The 25,046-nt window shown below is 40.1% G+C and overlaps 1 long non-coding RNA gene across 1 annotated transcript in view; it reads left to right on the top strand.

Moving 5' to 3' along the window:
* Nucleotides 1-4,023: 4,023 nt before the first annotated feature.
* LOC116422208 overlaps nt 4,024-25,046 on the top strand; it is a 51,404-nt gene continuing 30,381 nt past the window's right edge. Inside the window, exon 1 of the long non-coding RNA XR_004232763.1 lies at nt 4,024-4,126. This is a non-coding gene — a long non-coding RNA (uncharacterized LOC116422208). The remainder of the gene's footprint in view (nt 4,127-25,046) is intronic.

The following is a 25,046-nucleotide window of genomic DNA, read 5'->3' as shown; positions in this document are numbered from 1 at the left end:
TTGTTATCTCATAAAGATCATGGAATGAGTCAGAGACTCCCTAATCTACCCCATGATGCTCATGTCTGTATTGTTTTTGTGCCTATTTTGGATCCTTCCATAGTTAGCTTCTATTCTTGGTAACAATAAATCTATTGAGGAAATGAGGAGGACACAGTATGTTTTTCCATTTATTGATAATTCTATATTATCTCTATATCTATATTAGGGGACTTAGGATGGGGAGGGATTTTTAATTGTCATCTATTCCCTTTCTCTTATAGATAAGGAATCTGGGGCCCAGAATAAGCAAATGACTTCTTTAGGTAACAGAGCTAGATTAATATCCAGATCTTCTGATTCCTAACTCAATGTTCTTTCCATTTTCACAGCTGATTTTTAAAGGATGGTAATTAACCTTCTCTTCCTCATTATTAACTAGGATCATAATATATATTTAGGATCAGTTATAAATAAGACATATTGGCTCAAAGGACATTAATACTTTGTATGATGTGCAGATGTAAAACTTACAAAAAGGAGAAAGAAAAACACATTTTAACCCATATTATTTCCACAGGAAGAATTTGATATGATAGAATAATATGGAAAAGGAGATTATTATCATCATCATTCTTGTATTTCCCTGAAGGATCTGGTGTTAAGCAGGGGAGGTAAGAGAGTATGTAAGGAACACTGACCACACCTTTTCTTAGGAATTTTCAGTCAAGGCCAGATCCTCCCTACAAACTTCCCTGGTCTGTTTTCAAATTAACAAGTTGCTCATTCTATGGCCTGTCTTGGTTCCTGATAGAGCAGGAAAAAGAGGACACATTCACTCTGTTCATTCATATTTTTGCCCACCCTCTCAGGATCTGCAGGTTGGAGGTCTCCATCAATGGAGGTCACCAGATTCTGAAACAGATACAAGTACAGCCCTTCTCCCCTCTGAACGGCTTGTAAAAGCAGAACCTCTAATCACATAATGCCTATATGATGTGGTTTTTTTTTTAAATTAAGTGACCCACAGCATATTAATCTGTTGGTAATAGCCCCCAAGGGATACAGTGCTGGCAAACACTTCAAGGGCAGCTGGTGGTGCTGCTGTGAAATGGGATGTTCATTTCATCTGAACATATGGAAATCAAAACAAGCCTTGGAAGGACTTTGGTGTTCTGTACATGCTATATTGTTCATAAACCTGTCATAAATAAATGTTCCTTAAAGGAGCCCAGTTAGCAAATGTCTATTGTATTAGGGGACAACAACATTCCACTATCTAGGGCTCTTCCCTTCCCTGGTGGAGCCTTCTTCTTAGGGGACTTGGTGGAATCCTTCCCACTTTTCTGCCACCCATCTCATCCTTGCCACTGTTGTGGGCTAAGTCACCCAGTGGGTACTGCGGAGCTTGCAAACCGAAGGAGGGGTGGGGGGAAATCTGTAAGCTATAAAGTGAATTTTCTTTCTTCCTTTGTCTGTGTCTTAGAGTCTGGCTTGGAATTGAAACCCCACCCCATACCTCCCACTAAGAGCATGTCATATTTCTCTGTGTTCATGCATGTTCAGCTTCACCTTTTTTGAAATTGTGCCCAGAACCCACCGGTGTTTACAGAAGTCAAAGGGAGTTTTGCTTTCATGCTGCAGGCTTCCTCGACCGGCGCAGACCTTTCCCGAGCCATACTTTGTAGTTTGCTCATAGGTGAACTTGTATTTTCCTAATGTGATGGCTTTATCCCGCTTTGACAACAGATTTCTTTAGGAGATTACACACCTGGAATTAACTTTTTCTGCCAAGAATTACAGCGCACCTGGAAGTACTAAATCATTTTAAAAAAAAATCTGTGTTGGAGACTTTTCATGGCGAAATCGCACATTCTGAACTTGACTCATTTCTTGAGGGACTTGGGGCTGAAAACCTAGCGGCTACGTAGGTGCTGGTGCTGCGAAGTAAACATATCCGAGGTGTGTTTACTTCCAACCGGCCAAATACGAGCTCACCGAACACCATCTCCCAAAGGCGACTCCCTTCTTCAAAGGCTCTGCTTACTGCGTGTCACATGGGAATGTGAGTCCACACTTTCAGTGGCCTGTTGGCTCTGTTTACACCAGTTCTAACACTAATCCCCATTAATGTTTGATATAGTTCCCAACGGGTTTAAATAGATGTCAGGCACTATCTCTTCCGAGTGTGTGCTGGCCAGCCAAACCTTTTCTCCTGCCTTCCCAAGAAAAGAAGGAAGATACAAAGGTGCTTTGAGGGATTTCTCTTCTAATGACATGTTTGCTGACTGGATTAGCTACTTGGAGAATATGAAAGGCTAATGTGGGGTGTGAATGCCATCCAATTTTAACCACAATTAATTTCTTACTTGTGTGGAGAAGACACGGTGGAGAGAAGTCATGACAAACACAGGTTTTCACTCTTCCAGATAAATAGCACCTATGGTTTTCAAAGGTCTCCCTTCTGTTAATAAAGTTTTCTAATGTCTGTTCTAATTTGACGAGTAGCTTTGAGTGCCTACTATGTGCCAGGCATTTTTAGATGCCAGGGATGCCAAGGCAAAAAATGAAAACACTCCAACTGGGGAGATCTGTTTGTTGATATCCCTTCAGTGACTAGTTTATAGTTCCTAAACTAAGCATAACATAAAGAGAAAAAGAACATTAAGCAATAGGTGGGGGAATCAGGATAAGAATCATGTAGAAGGCAGCATCTGATACTTTTGGGAAGCTGGGAATTCTTCAAGGCAGAGGTCAGAGAGGGGAGTGCATTCCCCTTAATTCTCTATAACTCTATGAGATTGAAGATGTCACGTTCTCTGTAGTACTTCACTGTGGTATCTATGCCCAGGACAAAGTTGAAAGCTCGTCTCAATCAAAGTCAACATATGATTATTTAACATCTTTTAGTTATGAGACTCTAAACTGGGTGATGGGGGTTCTAAGAGGGATATGAAAATAAACGAGTCAATCCCTGCCCTCAAAGATCTTACATTCTATTGACAATAAAGTTGCTAGATAAATAAATACCAGAGAAATCAAGAAGGAAAAAAATCCCAAACTACTGGGAGATCATGAAAGTTAGACATTCTACTGAGAATAAAGTCAATAGATAAATAAATACCAGATCAACCGAGAAGGAACAAGATACAAACTACTGGGGAGATCATGAAAGTTTTCCTTATGAAGAAACATTCTACTGAGAATGAAGTTAATAGATAAATAAATACCAAATAAATCAAGAAGGAAAACAACATAAACTGCTGGGAGATCTTGAAAGTTTTCCTTATGAAGAGACCCATGAACTAAGTTTTGAAGGATGTTAAAAGGCTTAAAAGGCAAACACTGTTTAAATCAGCTAGCGCTTTATTGGTTAATAAACTTAAGAACTGTGACTCAGAGCAACCTTGGAAACCTTAAACTGTCACCAGGAAGGAGCTATGGCCCTAGTTGGCACCAGTCTTGGGGATACAAGTCAAATCCTATTAATTTCAGCTGCTGTTAGTGGGAATAAAGGGTGGCTGGATGTTGATGATAGTTCAAGGCCCAAATATGTGCTTCTCTTCTCCTGTGTCAATTTTGGGAAGTTCCTCTGAAGCAAAGGGCGGTTTTAAACCTTGGGTTTCTCTTTCCTTCTGTATTTGGTTTGCTCTAGAGTTTGCCAAACAGGTTCTACCTATTCTTGTCAAACAAGGATATTTTTCCCCCATGAGTTGTCTCTGATATATTGTAAGCATTTTAAAGGCCAAAAGTTACCATGGCAACAAATCACATCAGTATAAACAGCGCTTCTGTTTATGCAAAAACTTCGGGAGATTAAGAAAATGAAGGGGGGGGGGGGAGCGAAGAATGGATAAAATAACGCATTTAAACTAACAAAAAGTATATAATGGCTTGGTTTGTTTAGATTCTACCTAGAGTGATATTCACTTTAGTCAATCATGTAGTCGTGCAGCAAAGAAAATACAGATACATTCACGTAGATCCCAGCCAAATCCCAATCTCAATAATCCGATTTTCTCAATTGCTATTTTCTCCAGGCGCTGTGGTTTTCCCCCCAAGGTGACTAAGATCAGCTACAGGTATAGATCAACTCATTATGTCCTCTTAGGAGTTCACATTTCCTGATAACCGGCAGTCAAACCAGGTAAGCAGGCAGAATTAGTGGCCAAGTCTCATAAAGGACTGGGAAAAAGCCTATCGGCCACTCATTCGTGGTTCCCACACACTCTGGTTACATCATACCCCAGTCTGGGAACCGGGAGGCCAATGAGGCTCGGGGACCCAGGTCAGGTGGCCGCAGCATCCCAGGGCCCCTGAAATTCGACCCCCAAGATGCGATTTCAGGAGGGGCCCACCCGCCGGATAGCTGACTCCTGTACTGCTGCTGCTTGTGAGCAATTTTCGGATTTGGTTTCACCATGGCTTTCAGGCCTGGCTGTTTGGGTCCATGGATTGATGGCTGGAGTAGCCTTGTTGATGTGTGTGTGTGTGTGTGTGTGTGTGTGTGTGTGTGTGTGCAGGTGTGCAGGTGCGCAGGTAGAACCATTTCTTGTACCACATGTCCCTGACTTACATAACTGCATCTTTTTCTCCTTTTTTCCTTCCTTGTGGCTTCTCTCTTCAAAGCTGCCCCAGTGGCAACTCGCTGGATTTTATTTACCCTTAGGATAGTTTGGACCATCAAGCTTTCATCCATAAGGTGCCGAGGGTTCCCCGATCCTATGGGCAAATCTCCCCTGCTCCCCCTTCCCCACTTCTGGAGGACTGGCTCCACCAGGAGGAATGTGTAACATGACCACCCTGCTAAGGTTTCACTGGGCAAATGCGGTGTTGACAAGAGGGATCTGTTTGCTGCAGATGGAGCAGGCATTTCTTTACATGTGCGGGAAGGGAAGCAATTATGGCCAGCGGGTAGGGCTGGCTCGTGAGCCCGCACCCAGGCAAGGGAGATTCCAGGTCCCAATCCCAGGCAAGAGTTGAATCTGTTTTCTTGATAATAACCTTGATGGATTCATCCTAAGACATTGTATATACGGGACACTTAGGTAAAGTATTCTTAAAATAGATAAGAAGAGAAAGTTTTTAAAACTAAAGTCCTCCTCTGTGCCAGGTACTATGCTAAATGCTTCATAAATTTTATTACTTGATGTTCATGATAACACAGGGAAGTAGGAACTATTAAGATTGAGGAAATGGAGGCAAACTAATTTGTCCAGAGTAATATAGCTAGGAAGTGTCTGAGGCTGAATTTGAACTCAGGTTTTCTAAAAACCAGATCCAGTGCTTTAACCACTACTTCCAGGCTGCATCAGTGAAAACTTTTTACCTCCTTGGGTGGGGATGGGGAGACAGTAGGAGTCAGGACAAAGGGGAAGAGAGGGCATTCACTAAAAAAAAAAAAAAAAAAGAAGGGGATCAAGAGAAGTCTAGTATGGTTATTCCTCTCCTCCATGTTCTCCAAATTATTGTTCTTCCTAAACTGGTGGCATCACAGATTAGAGATGAAAGAGTTTAGAGAATATGTAGCCTGATCTGATCATATTGCAGATGAAGCAAAACAGAGAAATGAAGGATCTTACTCAGTCACCTTACCAGAAAGTGATGGGTGGGTTTTGAACAAAGGACTCTTTACTCCAAGTACCTCTCAGGATATATTGCAGAGGAAACTCTACCTATAGATATTCACACACAAGGGCTTACTATGAAGGAAGAATAGGAAAAGGAGGGGAAGAAAAGAGGAAGAAACAAAAAGGAACAAGAGAAAGAACAGGAGAGGGAAAAGAATGAAGAGATAGAAGAGAAGGAGGGAGAATGAAAAGGAGCAGTGCTGTTCAGTCATTTTAGTTGTATCTCTTCATGGCCCCATTGGGGTTTTCTTGGCAAAGATACTAGAGTGGTTTGCCATTTCCTTCTCCAGCTCATTTGACAGATGAGGAAACTGAGGCAGACAGCGTTAAAGGACTTGCCCAAGGCCACACAGCTAGGAAGCGTCTGAGGCTGGATTTGAACTCAAGAAGATGAACTTCCCTGATTCCAAATCCAGTGCTTTAACCCCTTACCCTTTCAAAGATCTGGGATTTTCTGGGTGTGAGTCTTCACTCAGCTAAGGCAGATGGTGAAATTTCTATAATTTAGCACGTGGTCTTCAAGAGCTTCTGTGGTCATCGGAGTTCATCCCTCTGCAGCACACTGGTCATGAACCTTTCTGAACATGGCTGGGTTGGTCCTTGATATACAGTCATCACCAGGCTCATACTAGAAGCCTGTCTAGCTTGTTAGGACCTGATGAAGCATTTTTTGGCGAACCCAAGCTAAAGCCTCAGAGGAGCACTTTAGTGGATGAAATAACCATATATGAACATGAAAAATTAACGCATGCATCAGTGCAAATGGGCTAGGGATGGGTCCAAGTCTGGGGAAGGCTTTACAGTTTCCATAGGTAATTCACTGGAAATGCTCAGTTTTGACTTTTCCTTTGCAAAGCAAACCCTGCAAATGCTGTGTAAGGACGAGGGCCCTGCCGTCGCCACTGGGTGCCTGCCAAAGAAAGCAACTAGGTGCTCACATGTTTTTCATACAAGTGCTTCATTATTCATTCATGGTCCAGGTCCTCACTACATGCTGTTACTAATATTAGGTTTCATCAGAGAATAATGAACAGGAGCACTGGACTGAATGTCTTAACATTTTTTAAACAATGTTTGCTGTGCTCAAATCTATTTCAGGCTTAATTGGGGTCCTTATATAAACATAGGGAGGGCTCGATAGTTTTAGGAAAGGCATAATTGTAGGACAGCTTAGCAACTGAAGAGGAGAGAGTCAGCATGAGAGAAGACCTGTAAGAAGCAAGAGGGTGGAAGGGATTTTTCTGGAGTCTTGGTGAATTGTTTAAAAAATAATTTAAGATAGAAAAACCAGTTTTTTGCAGTAGATGTTCAGGTAGAAGGGTGGTCTTACCTCATGGTGAGCCAAGTAGTTGAGGGGGGAGGACTCGCCTTGAAGTGATCAGGCAATGTTCTCAGGTTGATCTCTCTTCCCCCAAAGATAATTAACTAAATGCTCTCCAGATGGCTTGGAAAAGGTAAAATTACCTCACCTGAACAAAGATTTTCCTTCCCACCTACTAGAAGGTTTCTTGCCATAGCTCATAATTAGGGGACATCATCTCTGAGGCAAAAGTATTCCTAACATGGGCTGATAAAATACTCCTCGAAAGAGAGGCTCTCATATACTTTTGGCCCTGCCCCACTTAGTGCTCAGCACAGTGTAGAAGGTCCTTCTTATATAGGAAGCAAGGCAAGAAGGAAGGCAGAAAAGCCCCAAAGAAGGAAGATAAGGACGGAGGGTGAAAAGAAGGAAGGCAAGAAGAAGAGAAGGAAGAAAGATTAGAAAGTGGAAGAAAAGGAGAGAGGGAGGGAGGGAGGAAGTGAGTGATCAACTTATTTTTCTTTAAATCTAGAATAGGAAAATGAAAGGGAAAATCCAAATATTATCTTTTAAAGGATAAAAATAGGGGGAAAGCATGAACAGTGACCCAACCCTGTTATCCTATAACAGTGTTCAAGAAATGAGCCACGGCTATCTCTTTGGTGTGGCATCCTCATTCAAAAGGATTTTCCCGTGTGTTATTGAAGTCCAAATAAAAATATTCATAACAAAAAATAACTGAGTTAGGGCTTTGTATCGGGCTGGTGTTCTCAGACCACTTAAAAAAATCAAAGTCATTGAGTTATTTCCAGCAAAATGAAGACTGGCCCAGGTAAATTAGCAGTGGGAACTCTCCTTCCATGTGCCATAGGGAAATGAGCCAATATAGATTCTGCAAAGTGTCTCCAACTCCAGCCAGACATTACCCTCTTGTTGCCATTGAGCCCAGTGAAGATTAATTTTCAGCCGTGAGATCCAGGGGATGGAAGAATAACCAGGTAAATGGGGGCTCTCTGATTTACTTGATTTGCCCTTATCATCAGGCTTGGTTATTGTACTGGTCTAGGGGCATCCCTTGGGACCTCAGGCAGCACAAAGCCCTCGCCTTATTGTACTCCAGGCATTGATTCTGTGAACAGTTCTCAGGAAGGCAGGGAAGCTTGGGTAGGAAGACAGCCACTACTGATGTCAACAGCTGAAATGGCAGAATGCATGTTGCTGCCTGCAGGATACCTGTCATTCATCCAACCAATGCCTATGGAATAGGCCAATAGGATCTCAGGGAATGGGCTTTGCTTTGTTCAGAACTCACCTGGCCAAGCTATTTTGTCCCTTTGTGCTCTCTCTCCTCTTTCTCTCTCTCTCTCCTTCTCTTTCTCTCTCTCTCTCCCCCTCTCTTCTCTCTCTCTCTCTCCCCTCTCTTTCTCTCTCTCTCTCCCCCTCTCTTCTCTCTCTCTCTCTCTCTCTCTCTCTCTCTCTCTCTCTCTCTCTCTCTCTCTCTCTCTCTCTCTCTCTCTCTCTCTCTCTCTGTCTCTGTCTCTCTCTCTGTCTCTCTCTCTGTCTCTCTCTGTCTCTCTCTCTCTCTCTCTCTCTCTCTCTCTCTTCCCCTCCCCTCCCATTTTTTGTTGCAGCTTCTGCCAGCCTGTATGAAACGAAGGCAGCAGATTAAGAAACCAAGTTCATGACCTGGTATGGATTTGTGGCAAGAATGGGAAGCCAAACTTAAGACTCCATGATTCTTAGATCTGTTCTCTTCTCATAGAGTTAGAATCTAGAGGCAGAGCTGACCTCCGCAGACTAGCACCTTCTAGTTTGTGAGAGTTCACAGAGCATAGAGAAGGTAAATGACTTTCCAGAGTCACACAGCTAATATAAATTAGAATTAAGACTTGAACTCAGATGTTTCTAGACCATCTCTCCCTGTAACATAGGACATAAGATAACTTTTTAGGGCTGGCACTAGCACCTGAGCTGGGAAGAGAGGGGATCTGGGAAAGATTTTATGTTGGAGGGAGCATTTGATCTGAGCTCTAAAGCTAAGAATTTGAAAGGGCAGAAGTGAGAAGTACATTTCCAGCCTGGGGAGGCAGCCTCTGTGGAGGCAAAGATAAGGTGGCTGTAGCCTCATTTGTGAGGAACAGCAAGATGGCCACTGGGGTCAGAACACAAAATTTAAAGCATTAGTATAGAACATAAAAGGACAGAATCTACCCCGTTTCTTTTCTGCATTCCACTAGTTGCTCATCCTTTCCATGAAAACTCAACTCAATTCAGTTCAACAAATGTTTCTCAAGTCTCTCCTATATGTCAGGCTCCAGGCTGAGCAAAGACAGTACAAAAGAGAAATCCTCCCTGCCTTTGACGGGGGGTGAAAGTGGTGGTGGTGCCTGCAACAGGTTCTCAGATAAACACACATGAATGTATATGAGATAACCCAAAATGTACCTGAAAGGATGCTGTGGGAGGTGGCTCCTGAGCTGTGCCAGGGGCAGTGGATAGGGGTATTCAGATCTGGCCTTACACGCTTCATTAGCTATGTTACTTAACCTGGGTCTGCTTATTTTTTTCATCTGCAAAATGTGGATCCTAATAGCTCTTACCTCTCTTGTAAGGGTTCTTGTAAGGAGCAAGTGTGTTAATATTTGTAAAGCTCTAAACACAGTGCCTGGAATATTGTAGGTGTTTAATAAATGCTTATTCCCTCCCTCTCTCTCCCTCCCTTCCTTTCTCCCTCTCTCTCTCTCCCTTGCTGTTTCCCTCTCTCCCTCTCCCCACTCCCCTTCTCTTTCTTTCTTTCTTTCTTTCTTTCTTTCTTTGCTTCCTTCCTTCCTTCCTTCCTTCCTTCCTTCCTTCCTTCCTCCCTCCCTCCTTCCTTCCTTTCTTCCTTCCTTCCTTCCTTCCTTCCTTCCTTCCTTCCTTCCTTCCTTCCTTCCTTCCTTCCTTCCTTCCCTCCCTCCTTCCTTCCTTCCTTCCTCCCATTACCAATGAGAGAATGTTCTAAGACACTAGGTAAATTACACCTATATTCTGTATTTTGCAACAGTGAGGGAATGCGGCAGAGATGGCTACTCTCTTACTGAATTAGGTTCTTGGACAGCAGGTCCACTCTAGTACCAGGAATATCACTAAATGAAGCCTTCTCATTTGGAAAAAAAATCTATTTCAGTTTGTGCTTTGATGACAAAGTCTTTGTGAGTCTATGGTCAGTGAAGATTTTGAGGAAGGGAGAGGGAGAGAGACAGACAGAGATAGAGACATGCATTCACAGACAGAGACAGAGAAAGAAGGCAGAGAGAGAGAGAGAAACAGACAGGTAGACAAAGAGAGATAGAGAGACAGACAGACTGACATATAAACACAGAGACTAACAGAAAGAAACAGGGACAGAGACAGAGATAGGGAAAACACTTCGCCCATAGTAGAATAAGTAGGGGGCAGCTATTCTCAGTGAATAAGAGCACTGATCCTGAAGACAGAAGGACCTGAGTTCAAAGGTGAGTTCAGATATTTAACATTTACTGACTGTGTGACTCTGGACAAGTCACTTAACTCCAATTTCCTCTCAACAAAACCCCCCAACAAAACACCATAATGGAATAGATAGGTACAGAGGTAATGCTTAGCAGGTATGCTGACGTAACTGATCACATTCAACCCTCATGTTTCTAACTGTGTGATTTTTGGGAAAGCCATTATATATTTTTTGGCTTCAGTTCCTTCTGTAACATGAGGAAGTTTGACTCAATGATCTCCAAGCTTCCCACCAATTCTAATTTTGTGAGCCGGCATGATACAGTTGAAAGGGTACAAGACTTGACATTGAGGTACTGAGTTAAAATTCTCTCTCTTGTTCTTATACTACCTGCATGACCACATAAGTCATGTAAACTTGTTACATCATTTACCTCATTTGGAAAATGAAAGGGTTGGACTAGATGGCTTTAAGGGTCCTTTGGACCTCAATCTATGATGTCTTTTAGAAACATTTTCACTCAAGATAATTAGCAAGTCAAGATTCACTAAATCCTCCCTCTATAAGACCAAAGGATCAGATTGGGCAGCTGGAAGGTGCCTTAAAAATAACCGAGTCCAATCCCTTCCTTTTATAAATTGGGAAACCGAGGCTCAGAGAGGCTCAATGGATTTTTCAGTCACACAGCTACAGAATCCAGCCCCCCAGCTTCCTGATTCAGAAAGCAGCTTTTATTCATGAATCCTCCTTTGTAGAATCATAGCCTGGGATTCTCAGCAAGGAGGATTCTATGAGTTGGTTTCTTTCCTTGCTTCTTTCATTCAAACTCATCTGCTTCAGCCCATCTGCAGTCCTCATATCATAGATACGATAGGATTTGCAAAAGCAAAGGCTTAACTTTATGTTGCATTGGTGGGACAAATTTGGTGACCTCATGTTCTCTTCTAAAGAAGAGCAATTACTCATCAGGGTCTGGATATCACATTTTCAAGAACTCACTTTACTGAGTGGGGGGATAAGTGGGGGATTTTGGACTGCCCTCTTCCCAATTTCTACTCCTCCCAACCACCCAAACTCCAGATTCCAGCTGATGTAAAACCCTCTCTCCCAGTGACCAGATGGAGACAATATTTTTTTCTCATTATAATACACTGGATAGTCCCAAAAAAGTAATGGTTTTATTATACTTGTTCATTTATAAAAAACAGATGGAGCTTGTTTATATTGAGAGTTCTGAGCATTTTCCCCCTCTGGGTTTCTGAGAGGCAATTCATGTAGGGCAAAAGAATATAGCATTGCTAAAAGGGCTATTTGGAGCAGGGGGAGTACAGTTAAGGAGCCAGACAGGTTATGTGTGGTCCCTGAAAAGGGCAGGTTGCGATCATGTTTGGCTTCCCACTTCTACCACAAACATTGGCCTAATTTTATAATAGTCTTGCATTTGGGTCTCATCTGTGACACAAACTTTGTGACTTTGGTCAAGTATTTTACCTTTCTGAGAATTAATTTTATTGGTAAAATGAAAGGGGCTGGACCAGCTGACTTCTAAGATACATCCAACTCGAAGTCTCCAATATAAAGATTATCTTCATCTATACCATTAATTATTTGCCATTTGATTACCATTAATCTATCACCATCATTATCTTCATCTTTAAAATGGGAGAGTTAAATATACTTTAACATATTTAACATGTATTGGTCTACCCGCCATCTGGGGGTGGGAGTAGGGGGAAAGAGGGGAAAATTTGTAATAAAGGGTTTTGCAATTGTCAATGCTGAAAAATTACCCATGCATATATCTTGTAAATAAAAAGCTATAATAAAAAAATGGGAGGGTTAGACTAGATGATCTCCAAATTCCCTTTCAGCTCCAAATCTAGGATCTTATGAAAGATGGCCCCAAAAATGTTCTGTCCAAGTGTCCAGGTTATGACAGTCATCATAATGCATATAGTATAGTGTTGGACTTGGAGTTGGGAGAATCTGAGTTCAAATCCAGCTTTATACACTTAGTAGCTGTGCAATCCTGGGACAGTCACATAACCTTTGAATCCCCTTGTTTTCTAATGAGAAAATCTACCTACTGAGGCAATATTATTTTTTCTTTTTGATATTTTATATGATGCCAAAAATGTTTATGTTAATCTTTGAGGCTGATTAGAACTGTTTCTATTTTTTAAATCAGTTTTGCCTCAGTTTGCTTATCTGAAAAATGAACTGGAGAAGGAAATGACAAACCACTGCAGTATCTTTGCCAAAAAGACTCTAAATTGGGTCAAGAAGAGTAAGACGTGATTGAAAATGACTCATCAATAACAACAAACTGACCTAAAGCAATATATCCCCTTCCTCTTTATTTTCTGCTAAGAATTGTCATCTATTCTTGCAACTGAGGTTGAAAAAGATCCCCAAAATCATGTCTGTTACTCGATGTAGCTGCCATGTAAAGTGATCATCCTGTTTCTAGTGAAAGACCTTCAGTAAGAGGGAACCACTACCCTTCCCTTGTCCCTAATACATCTAACCTCAAGGAAATTTGTTCCATTTTTTTTTAACCTTTGATTCCCACTTCTAGCATAGTGACTGGTACAAACCAGTATATTTTAATTGACCGATTGTTTAATTGGATAGCTATAATTGGTAAAGAAGCTTGAAGTCCGTTGAAAGAATTATTTTGTTTTCATGCTGGTCTCAACTTTGAAATTACTTAATCCCTACTAATTTTCTGCCCTAATTTTTAAGGAAACTCAGATCCCCAAAATGGTAAGGATGAGGGCACTATTCTAAAGGGCTTTTACACACTGGCAGAGCTGAGACTAGAACCCAGATTTCCTGGATTCATGTCCAGTTTTCTTGCCACATGCTTCCCACTTCACTCATCAAATAATCTAGGATAATTTAATAATATTTCTAGAAGCCTGTTGGGACCCTATGTGCATAGCTCTCCCAGGCAGTGGTGTAGGTACTGCCTGATTCCTTTTTATCATCTAACTCTTTGGAACAGAACTGAGAATCAAGAAGAGGAAAGTAATATATTGGTTTCCCATTGCGCTCCAACTGAAACTAAGAGAATTGCAATGAGTCATGGGAGTGGATGAAAGAGTCAATTTTTTGTTGCTATCAAGATTGGACCTCCTTGATCGAAAAATGACCTGTCCTTTAAAAGGGGGCAGGAAAGTACCCCCATTAAACCTTTAGAGTACAGTTTAAGATGTCTATCTTAGTAGGATCTATCATAATGACCTTCTGACCAAATTGTTCATAAATGATGGACAGGATATCTGTGACTTCAACTTCTCTCTTCCCTATGATGTTTACATTTTTTCTCTGGCAAGCAGGCTAGCATGGAGAAGAGCTCTTTGGTTGGTTCTATCACTCTGTCTGTCTCTCACTGTCCGCTACTTTAAAATCCCCTTTCTGGGAAGAGGATGGGATCGTTTGGATTGCTAGACTTGTTCTTGAAATAGTGTCATAACCAGTACTCAGAGTGGGTCCTTATCTACTCTGTATATTGTACAAAATTTCATGCCCTGATAAAGAATTTACTCTACATCATTTCTGACAAGTGTTCACTTATCTTCCCTTGTAGTTTACTAGGGAGGAAAGCCTACCTCCTGAGGCAACCTTATTCTTTCCATTTTATATTCTACGTGAAGCTAGAAATGCGGATGTTAGCCATTGAAGCTCATTAGAACTCTGCCTCTGTCTCTATTTTTTGTAAAAAATCAGGTGATCTTACTGCTTATACTGTTCCTTCTAACTTGCCACTTTGCTCAGGTTTGTTTCTTATTACTTTCATACTTAATCTCACTTTTTGTTTCTAGCTACTTTTTTGGAGTTTAGTATTTACAAAGGTGCTAGAAAAAAAATTTCCTCCTTTATTTTTCTTCCCTCTAAAAATAATGCACTTCTCTAGGGTCCATATAGAAACAGAAAGTCCTGCTTTTATTCCAGTGTCACATTAGGACTTTGTCAAGGAAGAATTAATATGATCGCACAATGCCAGTGAATGAACACATGTTCTTATAAATACTTTTGTGTCCATATTTATTTGATGATTACATTGTTGTAGTTTAATTTTTTTTTGTTACATTGTCCTCTCCACCCTCCCATGACTGCATGCTCCAAATGTGGATGGATGAGTCAGTGTTGAGTTCAAAGAGGAGTAAAAAGCATGCAAATTTTGCCTTGACTGCATCCAGGGAGCTTGTAGATAGTCAAAAAAGAAAGGTCCATTGATACTGCTTGATTGACAGTCAGACCTTGGAGCAATTTGCACCCTGATCAGATAGGAGTTTTCTCCCATAACCTTGGGCTCCAGATTTTGAAGCCCTTAATTGTGAAATGGTCTGCCCTTTGCCCTTTAAGAGAAAATGAGACTCACATCTTGTAAGTGTCTTCCCTGTGCCCCTCAACTGACGTGTACAGTAAATGACTGCTGTCCTTCTTTTCTGCCTGGGTAAGACACATGGATGTCACGGCTCCTTTTCGCATGCTCTGTGCAACTGACCCCATCCCGATGGCGTGATCTTCAAGGACATTGTCCGAAATCCACTTTGCACATTGGGAAGCTTGTTTTATTCTTCATACATTTATTTTTTCTTTCCTGTAATTAAAAGAAGAAAGAAGACAAAACCCAAGCAACAAAACAGCCCTTTCCACAAACGTTAACTTTATATATTTATCAGGAAGTGACACTGGGTGGGCAGCAGGGAGTTAGGCACATAAAGTCTCTATCACCAGGAATGGAAAAGTGCAACAGCAAACATCCTGCTAGGGAAACTCTCCCTCCTCCTGGTCAGAGCTCTGGGGACCTTTTCATCTTCACTTATAACCAGAGCTCACCTAATTTAATGCATCATTTAGTTCAGCATCAGTGAGCAAAACCCTCTAAGGTCTACTTAGAATGACCCGAGGGCTTGGCGAAAGAGGCTCATCAGCCCAGTTACCCATTCTCCCTTTCATTTGTGAAGATCAATTTCCATCCCTGTTTAAGGTAAATTACCTGAAAGCACATTGGGTCCAATTCAGCTATGGGACTAGTTGGGCGGAAGGACACCACATTTCTCAAATCTCCTCTCATCTACATTCCAAGAAATATGAGGCAAAACCCTGGAGGGACTGATGGTAATCCCACCTGGGTATTTGGTGTTCCAGAGCAGAGCCAGGAAGAACCATTTAAGGGATCCCAAATGAAAACTGATCCAAGTTTGAGCGGGAAATCAGATCCCAGGAACTCATCAAAATGTGTTCACTCAGACCTGCGACCATTAAAGAGAACCCCTCTAGTCCTACTTAGTCTAGACCCTGCTGGTGCTGGAGAGAAACTCAATCCGCTGGAAATAGGCACGTGACTGGGAATATATAGCATACAGTGTGACCCTATGGGAGACCCCTGTCACAGACTATGTTCCCCCTGGAATGAGGGAGACCTCCTTCCTGCCAGCCACCAGATGGGGCCAATATTTCATCATGAGTCAAAACTCCATTTCTGAATTCTTTGTTCTTTCGAAATTTGGAAGAAAAAAAAAGGAAAAAGAATCTTGGACGAAAGAAAACAATCACGTCATTTGTTCTCCTATTGCCCTGCCCGTGATGCAGTTCTCCACAAATGTGTGCTTTGAGATTAATTTAATCTCACTAGGCTGGCTGAGGGCACAGAATCATGTTTTATCTTGCTTTAGGTAAATCGTTAAGGAATTGCGTGAAGTTGTTTGATCAGAGGAGCATGATTTTTAAAAAGTGGCCCTGCCTCCGTTCAGTTGATAATCCCCTTTAAGATCGGTGTGATTCATTACGATGAGATGCAGTGAGTGGTACTTGCTCACATGGGGCACACACATGTGCCAACATACCTCCTGCTTTTTCCTGTTCCTCACTCATTCTTCTGACCCCAAAGCCAGCACTCACAGGACAGACCCTCCTTTCTCCAAAGATAGGAGAAATTTGTTTAAACAAATCTAGGAGAGTTCAGTAAAAATGAATCCTTTAAGGGTATGACACAACACAGAGGCTTTCGATGGTTTAATTCATTTTTGACAAGTATTAAAACGATAGCACCTTTTCAACAAACAATTATTATTCACCAACCGTGTACAAATCTCAGTGAGATGCCAAGGGCACTGAGCAGTTAAGTCACTTTCTCCAGACCACACAGATGACATCGGTCAGAAGGCAAGAACTATCTTGAAACTAGTCTTCCTGACTCCAAAGGTAGCCCTCTAGCTACTATGCTACACTGCCACCTGTCACTCTATCCACAATGCTATCTTTCACTCTGTATCAGGAGGGGTAGTTTCCACACTGCAAGTTCTCCACACTTAGGACATCATAGATCTGAACAAAAAGCATCAACAGACAAAAAAAATATGATCAAATTGGGACATGAGGTCATACTTTTCTAAGCTGAAGTAGTATTGGATTTGGAAGGAACTGATGTTTTCCAGTTCAACTTGTTCCTGAATGAATGAGTGAAAAAGCCATTATCAAGTATTTATTATGTTCTAAGCAACACAGTAAACTTTGGAGATGTAAATACAAAAATGAGGCAGTCCCTGTCCTCAGAGAATTTACATTCTAAAATGGGTATGTAGCATATATATGGAGATGGTAGCCAGGAAGGTGTGTTTTGGTTTGCAAAGCCATAATGATGGTGAATGAAACCAGAGAGTAGTGGATTTTTACTTCTTTTCCAATAGTAAAGACAGGTTCAATTTTATTATAGTTCTAGAATTGGAAAGGAGAAAGGGATGAAGAAGAGAAAGATGGTTAGCAAGAAGAAGTCTGGGGGATGTTAGAAATGGCTGAGACCCATTGAGGGAGAGCCTGTCCCTTATTGTAATAGCATGGCCATTTTCCTTGAAATAGTAAACTTTCAGTTTGGTTATTTGGGGCAGTAATACAAATGACTGGTTAAAATCTTGTGGCTTTCTTACCAGTACACGGACTGTGGTTATTTCCAAGTCCGTTGCCAAGTGATTAGGTAATAATTGCTAGCGTCCCTATAGCACTTTATGAATTGTGAAGAATTTTAGAATCCATGCAACAACTTGGGATGTAGGTGCTATGTTCATTTTACAGATAAAGAAATTGAGATAAACAGAAGTTAAATGACTTGGCCAAGATAACATAGCTTGGATTTCCACATAGAGATAGATGTGAAAGGCAAACTAATATAGTGGATAGAGAACTGGTCTTGGAGACAGGAAGACATGAATTGATGTTCCCCCCTGACACAAATAGGCTATGTGATCCTGAATAGACCATACAATCTCTCAGTGTCCTAGACAACTCTCTAAGACTATTTCAGGTAACAGAATTTTCTCATTTGGGGAGCACCCTAATACCAATTAAATCACAGATCCGGTTTGTGTATGTACATATGCTGGTGTTCAACATCAATAACTTACATCCATGTCTCTGAGAGTAAGGCTTATATTATTGTCTTTGTTCTTCATAACCAGACTTGGCTGTTCTTATTTCCCCAGAGGAGCTCAAAAGTTTGGATTTGGATGAATTTGAATTAATTCGGGATAGTGGCCAGAACTGGAGACTAAGATTTAGGAGTCCTTAATCTAGAGCTGATGGTGAAATGTTATAAAGAGAGTGGAGGGAAGGAGGGTAAGTGAGGGAGGAAGATAAGAGAGGCAGAGAGAGGCAGAAAGAAGACATAGAGAGAGGCAAGAGCTAGAGAAACAAAGAAAGCAAAGAGGAAGAAAGAGGACAAGGAAGATGAGAGGGAGGAGGAGGAAGAAGTGGAGGAGGGAGAAGAGGAGGGGAAGGAGAAGAAGATGATGAAGAAGAAGAAGAAGAAAAGAAGAAAAAAGGAGGAGGAAAGGAGGAAAAGAAAGGAAAGAAAAGGGAAAGGAAAAGGGAAGAGAAGGAAAGGGAAGAGACAACAATCCTGAGGTTAAGATCTTGAGGGATTCCCACACTTAGTAGGTGAGAGGATAAAGAAGAGTAAGTAGCGCATCCAGAGAAGGGGTGAATCACGAATGAAGGAAGAGAACCAAGATGGTATTGAGTAATGGACACCTATGATAGTGACACTTATGAGGAGTATGTGATCTATGTGCATTTCTTTGCAGAATGATGTCAAATTTATGAACTCTTGAGTTACTGTGAGACCACACTTTTTGTACCTCTCATAAAATTACAGAATCATAGATTTTCAGCTGGAAAAGACATCAAAGAACAGCTAGTCCAATCATTTGCTTTTATATATGGGGAAAATGAAGCCCAGGGAAGTGAAATGAAATGCCCAAGATCACTTTGAACTTTGCCCAAATGGTAAAGTTGTGATTTGGATCTGGTTTCTTGGAGGCCAAATCTAACATTCTATTTTTCTGTACATGTTTCCTCCAAAAAAAAAAAATCAGAATCTCTATTCAAACTTTCCTCTAATGGTTTCTTTTGGTATGGTTGTCCCTCTAGCTCCTCAAATAGTTTGTCAAAGGACCAAGAACTCTGACAGGTCCAACTGAGCTGGAAAGACTTCAAGAAGAACCCTGAATCAAGACTTGTTTCTATGATTCAAGGTCTAGCTAATGATAGAGGACTTAGTTCCTTGATAGAAAGTTGAACATAAGACAAGGAATTCTTTTCATCATACTCATGAATTCATCTTAACAAATGCCTATCATCTGCCAGGTGATGTTCTTGCTGCTTGAGGATTCAAAGACAAAAATAGAACACTTCCCTCCCTCGAGGAACTTCCGTTCTATTGGAGGAAAGCATAATATGCTTCGATAAGAAGATATGAAATGCATAGCAGATAACCCATTGTGAAAAATACTCTTGAAGGCACAGAAACTTAGAATTTCTCCCAACTAGCTCATAATCTAAACATTAGTTATGAGATTTTTTTTTCCATGTTGGGTGTGACCCTAGCTCTCTGGGACTATGGTGGAAATTCTTGCCAATTGGAAGAGGACAAGTAAAGAAGACCTAACCTGAGAATTTGGATCAGAGAGAAAAATTTTGCCCCCTGCCCCTTTTCCATAAAGAAACCAATGCCTTCTTAGATCAAAATAAGTGAATTTGGAAAGCAACCCAAGTTATCAGCTTGGCCAGGGAAACCTAGGATTCCCCGAAAACACCATTGTCTTTACCTCCTTCCTGAAACTGCTCTCTGACTCCAGTCTTTTCATCAGGACTCAGAGCTAAATGAACCTCCATTAGTATCACTCTCTCCCGGAAAGAAAACTGGGACTTGGCATTAGTAGAAAGCCACGAGAAAGGAAAATGCTTGGATCTTTTCAAGCTGATCTCCCCGAGAAGAAGGGTGATTATGCTTTACAAGAGGAAGTGTTGCTGCCATTAGGTTTATTAATCTAACAATTTTCTGCCTGGCCAAGAAGAAAGCGAGAAATACCTACTCATGCTCAACTAATCCCAAATAACTTTCTGAACATCCCATTTGTTTTGAACTCCCAAATGCAAATTCAGGGTGTCGCCTCCCTGCTATTTCTTTATCACTTTTCATGGATTTGCTGCTTCAAAAGAAATATGTCTCACTGAATTACCCCTAAGTATATGGATTGAGATCAATAGGAAAATAAAATGTTACATGTTGTCAATTGAAAAAAAGTGTGATCACGTTTAATCTGGGCAGATCAGTTACTTTTGGGGGGTTATAAAAGAGGAGAAAAATCAGATGAAAATTGGGAGGGTGCTTAGCCAGGAGGCTTGAGGCTGAGCTGTTATTAGTAAAGAATTGGTAGATCACCTTGCCCAGCCCTCCCTCACTTAAATCCAATTTACTTTCTCTGATGTCAGGTTCCTCTTTTAAGAATGAAGAACAAACAACAGCAAAGAATTAGGGCTGGAAAGGATCTTAGAGGTCACTTAGTCCAGTCCTTCATTTTGTGGAAGAAGAAATTGAGGAAATAGAATGACTTGTCCAAGGTCCCACAGCTGGTAATTGTCAGAGCTGAGATTTGGGCCCAGGTGCTTTGACTCCAAAGCCAAGGTTCTTTTCTATCAGCAGTTGCCATGTCTAGCCATATCATCACTTTAATACAATCAGGTTCTGGAAAATCCTATTTATTCCAGTTAAAAGATACCCCAGGGAATGGAAAGATTGTTAGATTTAAAGGCTAGATTGGAATCTTGACTTTGACATCATCTGTATGTGACTTCAAAAACCATGTCTCAAATGCTCTTTTGGAGTTTCCCTCAATGCTAGAGCCCTCCTCAGCCTGTATTATTCCTTCTGACAGACTTGCTTCCATGTCCTATTGATTAATTCCTCCTGGGATCCAGCTGAGGAATGTTTTTTTTTAATAATAAGTTTTTATTTTTCAATATATATAAAGATAATTTTTACCATTCAATCTTGTAAAATCTTGTATTCCAATTTTTTCTCCATCCCTCACCCACTCCCCTAGATACCAAGTAATTCAATATTGATGAAACACGTGCAATTCTTCTAAACATATTTCCACATTTGTCATGCTGCATAAGAAAAATCAGATCAAGAAGGAGAAAAAAATGAGAAAGAAAACAAACAAGCAAACAAAAAACAACAAGAACAAAAAGTTGAAAATCCTATGCTTTGATCGCCATTCAGTTTCCATAGTTCTCTTTCTGGATGTGGATAGCACTTTCCTTCACAAGCTGGAATTGTTCACCTACCTCATTATTGAAAAGAGCCAAGTTGTGGAATGGTTTTTAATTCCAGAAAGTCAGGAGCAGATGGAGGAAGGGAACTGAGATGGGTTTTCCCCTTATCTTCTCCTGTCTGAGGTCCATTATGCCACTTCCTGGACATTTCCAAGTCATGCCCCACTTTCTTGTGTCCCCTCCCCAATTTTCGTTTCCAACTCTTGTCACTCCTTCACATGTGCTACCTTCTCCTCTTAGTATAGAAGCTTCTGCAGGGCATGGACTATCTTGTTTGCTTGTAAATTCACAGTGCCTGGGTTCATAGTAAGTTTACTTCATAAATATTTTTTGAGGTATTTGGATTTGATGATTTCTTAGGACTCCTTCAGTTACAAATCTGTAATTCTAGTGTCTTCGTTATAAGAGGTGGAAATAATGGAAAACTAATGAATGTCAGAGTTGGAAGCAACCTGAAGGATAAACTAACATGTGTAATTTATCATTATTAATTTATCACTTTTAATTATTAATATTTTATAATTATTTTATTTAATTCCCCTCAATTACATGCAAAAACAATTTGAACATCATTTTTAAAGGAAAGTTTTGAAATCTAAATTATAATTATTAATACTCAAAACAGTCTGTGACCTCATTGACTTGGAAGTTCCCTCCACTTATCCAGTTATTCTTGGCATTTATATAGCACTTTAAGACTGATGAAGTATTTGATATTAATTATATTTTTATATGTTATGTGTATTATAGTTATATATGTTCATTCAATTGAGCCTTACAACTTTGTGAGTTAGGTGTTATCATTAACTGAAGAGGAGAGGTTAAGGAACTTGCCCAGAATTAGACAGCTTGTAAGTATCTGAGGCAGAATTGAACTCAAATCTTCCTGAATGTAAGCACAGGATTCTATGCCTTGTACAACCTAATTGTCCATGCACAACTACATATTCACCTTTGTGATTGTTGTCTATGAATTTTCATAACGATTTCCTAATTAGATTGTTATTTAAAAATCAAGTCTACAGAAAGGGATGATTAATCACACTATACTAAGTTCTGGAGTTAAAACCTCCACACATTTTGAAAACAATTTCTCCCCTATATTCTTGAGAGGATGATTTTTAAAATCTAAGTGAAGGACTTTTCTTTTTATCTCTACTGTAGTCCAGCTTCTTAGTTTGGCCCAGATCTTTTTGAATCCTGATTCTGTCAGGAATATTTTCCTTCCTTCCTTCCTTCCTTCCTTCCTTCCTTCCTTCCTTCCTTCCTTCCTTCCTTCCTTCCTTCCTTCCTTCCTTCCTTCCTTCCTTCCTTCCTTCCTTCCTTCCTTCCTTCCTTCCTTCCTTCCTTCCTTCTTTCCTTCTTTCCTTCCTTTCTTTCTTCCTTCCTTCCTGGCAGTTGGGGTTAAGTGACTTGCCTAGAGTCACATAGCTAATAAATGTCAAGTGTCTGAGATCAGATTTGAAGTCTGGTCCTCCTGACTCCAAGGCTGGTGCTGTATCCATCGTGCCATTTAGCTGTCTCAGGAAATGTTTTCAATGCCACAGGACTGCTTAAAACCATCCATTAAATCATGAATGCATTTTAGTATGTGGAACATGCACATTAAGTCACATATCCTGGAAATATTGAAGAAGAATAAGAAATTTTACAAAGTGGTGTCATGGCTCAGTAAAGAGAGAAAAAGATGGCCTTGTTATTGGGAAGAATTGCATTTAAGTTCTGACTCTACACTAGACAAAATCATTTATGTCTTCTGAGCCCCCTAAGAGTTCTCTAAGACTGTACATTGCAAAGCAGAACTAGTCTCCATTGGTACTGGGAGTTTCCATTTGGTCTATGCCAATAGAATCACAGACCCATTTCCATCCTATTTCCATGAACTTACATTAAATACTTTCTAGGTATTATTGCTCTTTGGTGAGTCAGTCATTAATTGAGTTTATAAAAAACCAATTGTCATCATCCTCAAACTGGATCTAAAATGGAGCCATATTTGACCTCCAAATTTAAACAAGAAACATTAAAAAAAATTTATTCTGAACTTGACGTAAAACAAGTATTTATGCAACATAGTAGAATTTTAAAAAGATGATTGAACATGCAACTATAAATCTGTTATGTACAACTTGCTATTCCTTTTAAATATATAATAATATTACATATTGTTATATATACATAATATATTATCATGTGGTTGTTTTCCACCCTTCTTTCTTTTCTGACATAAAGATAGCTACTATTAGACAGAATGTGTGTATATATATGTAAAATCATTCTGTACATATTTCTATCAGTTCTTTTTTTAAATATAGATAATATCTTCCTTTATGTGTCCAGTGTAGTTAATTTGAGTATTTATAATCATTAAAATGACTTAGTCACTCAAAGTTGTTCTTAAAACAGTATTGCAGTTACTGTATACAATGTTCTCTTGATTCTGCTCATTTCACTTTTGATTATTTTGTGCTAGTCTATTGATATTTTTTTTCTAAGATCATCAAGCTCATCATTTCTTATGGTAGAATAATATTCATTAAAATCATATAACACAACTTGTTTAGCCCTTCCCCAACTGAAAGGCATTTTCACAGTTTCCAGTTTTTTGCCAACACAAAAAGAACTGCTATAAACATTTGAAAACAGATAGATTTCTTTGCTTATTCTTTAATCATCTTTGGAAATAGACCTGGAATTGTTATTGTTGAATCACAGTGTATAGACAGTTCAATAACTCTTTGTATATAATTTGAGATTGCTCTCTAAAATGGTTGCATCAATTCACAGTCCCACCAATAGCAAATTAGTGTCCTATTTTTTTTCCACATCCCCTTCAACAATTGTTACTTTCCCCAAGAAATATTTGTTAAATGCTGCCTATTGTTTCATTGCTTGAATTTTCTATTTTTAAACTAGTAGTAGATTTTTGGATTGAGGCTGCTAGGTTGGTGGGTACATATTAGAAAGGATTATTAATAAGTGAACAAGAATCCTAAGACAGGAAATAATGAAGTTGGCCATGACAGATAAAGATCCCCTCTTGCTGCCCTTTCTTTCCCTTCCCTTCCCAACGTAAACTGAGGAATTGAACTAGATGGTGTCTGAGGTCTTTTCCAGTTCTAGGTCTATGATCCTGTTATACCTTACCCTTCACAATACAAATGCAGAAACACACGCACACTCTTATATGTATACATAAACATTTGGCTAAAACAGTAAAAGAGACACTTCTTCAAGCTCCTCTGTATGTAACTACAAGTCCAGGGAAGTTCCAAGCTGATGGGACGTGTTCAGAAAGTGAAGAACAAGTGGAAGATGAGGGATTAGGAAGAAAGTCTGTGTGTAACCTTAACTCTCCTGTTCGTGAAGGAAAACATCAGAGCAGCACAGGTCGTTTTGTGTGTTTGTGGCTGTTTTTCACAAAAGATTAAAAAGAGAAAAGAGAAAGGGAAGTGGGTGAGACAGCCCTGTGATCTGCAGAGCCTAAAACAATAGACTTCAAAGCTTCTGCAGAAAGAATTCTTGTAATCCACAGTTTAATTCTCCCTAAGTAGGCATTGGCAAGGTAGATCATAACAGCTTAAAAAGTGATTGAGATTTCTGGTAAGAAACCCTGAAACAGGTACAATGCCCATTCAGATCAGTATTGCTAAGAAGCTTGATTTGCCCTGATGAGGGGAAAAAATCCTCCTGTATGAAATGAAAATTCCTGCTTGAGACCATGATGGGATGAAGCCAGGAACTTGGTGGTAGAGTGGACCTGGTCTTGATGGTTAGCTGGGTCCTATATAACAGGAATTGCACACACTTGCATATCACCATCCTTTTATTTAAGGGATTGGGGAAAGAAAGCAATAGATTTTTAGCTGATATCAAGGAGTGATGATATTCATCCAGGTGGAATACAAGGGCCAGTTTTGTAGTAGCCAAGTTTACTTGGCAAAAGCTGAAGAAAGTTCATGCTTTGGTTTCTAATTCTCCTTTAAAATAAGCAGTTATTTGACTGTTAGATTGCCCATCTTTGGTATTTTAGAATGAT

The sequence above is a fragment of the Sarcophilus harrisii genome, chromosome 3, assembly GCF_902635505.1.
Source record: "Sarcophilus harrisii chromosome 3, mSarHar1.11, whole genome shotgun sequence".
NCBI classification, from domain to species: Eukaryota; Metazoa; Chordata; class Mammalia; order Dasyuromorphia; family Dasyuridae; genus Sarcophilus; species Sarcophilus harrisii.
The sequence above is the reverse complement of the archived record's forward strand: the minus strand, read 5'-3'. Positions and strand labels throughout refer to the sequence as shown.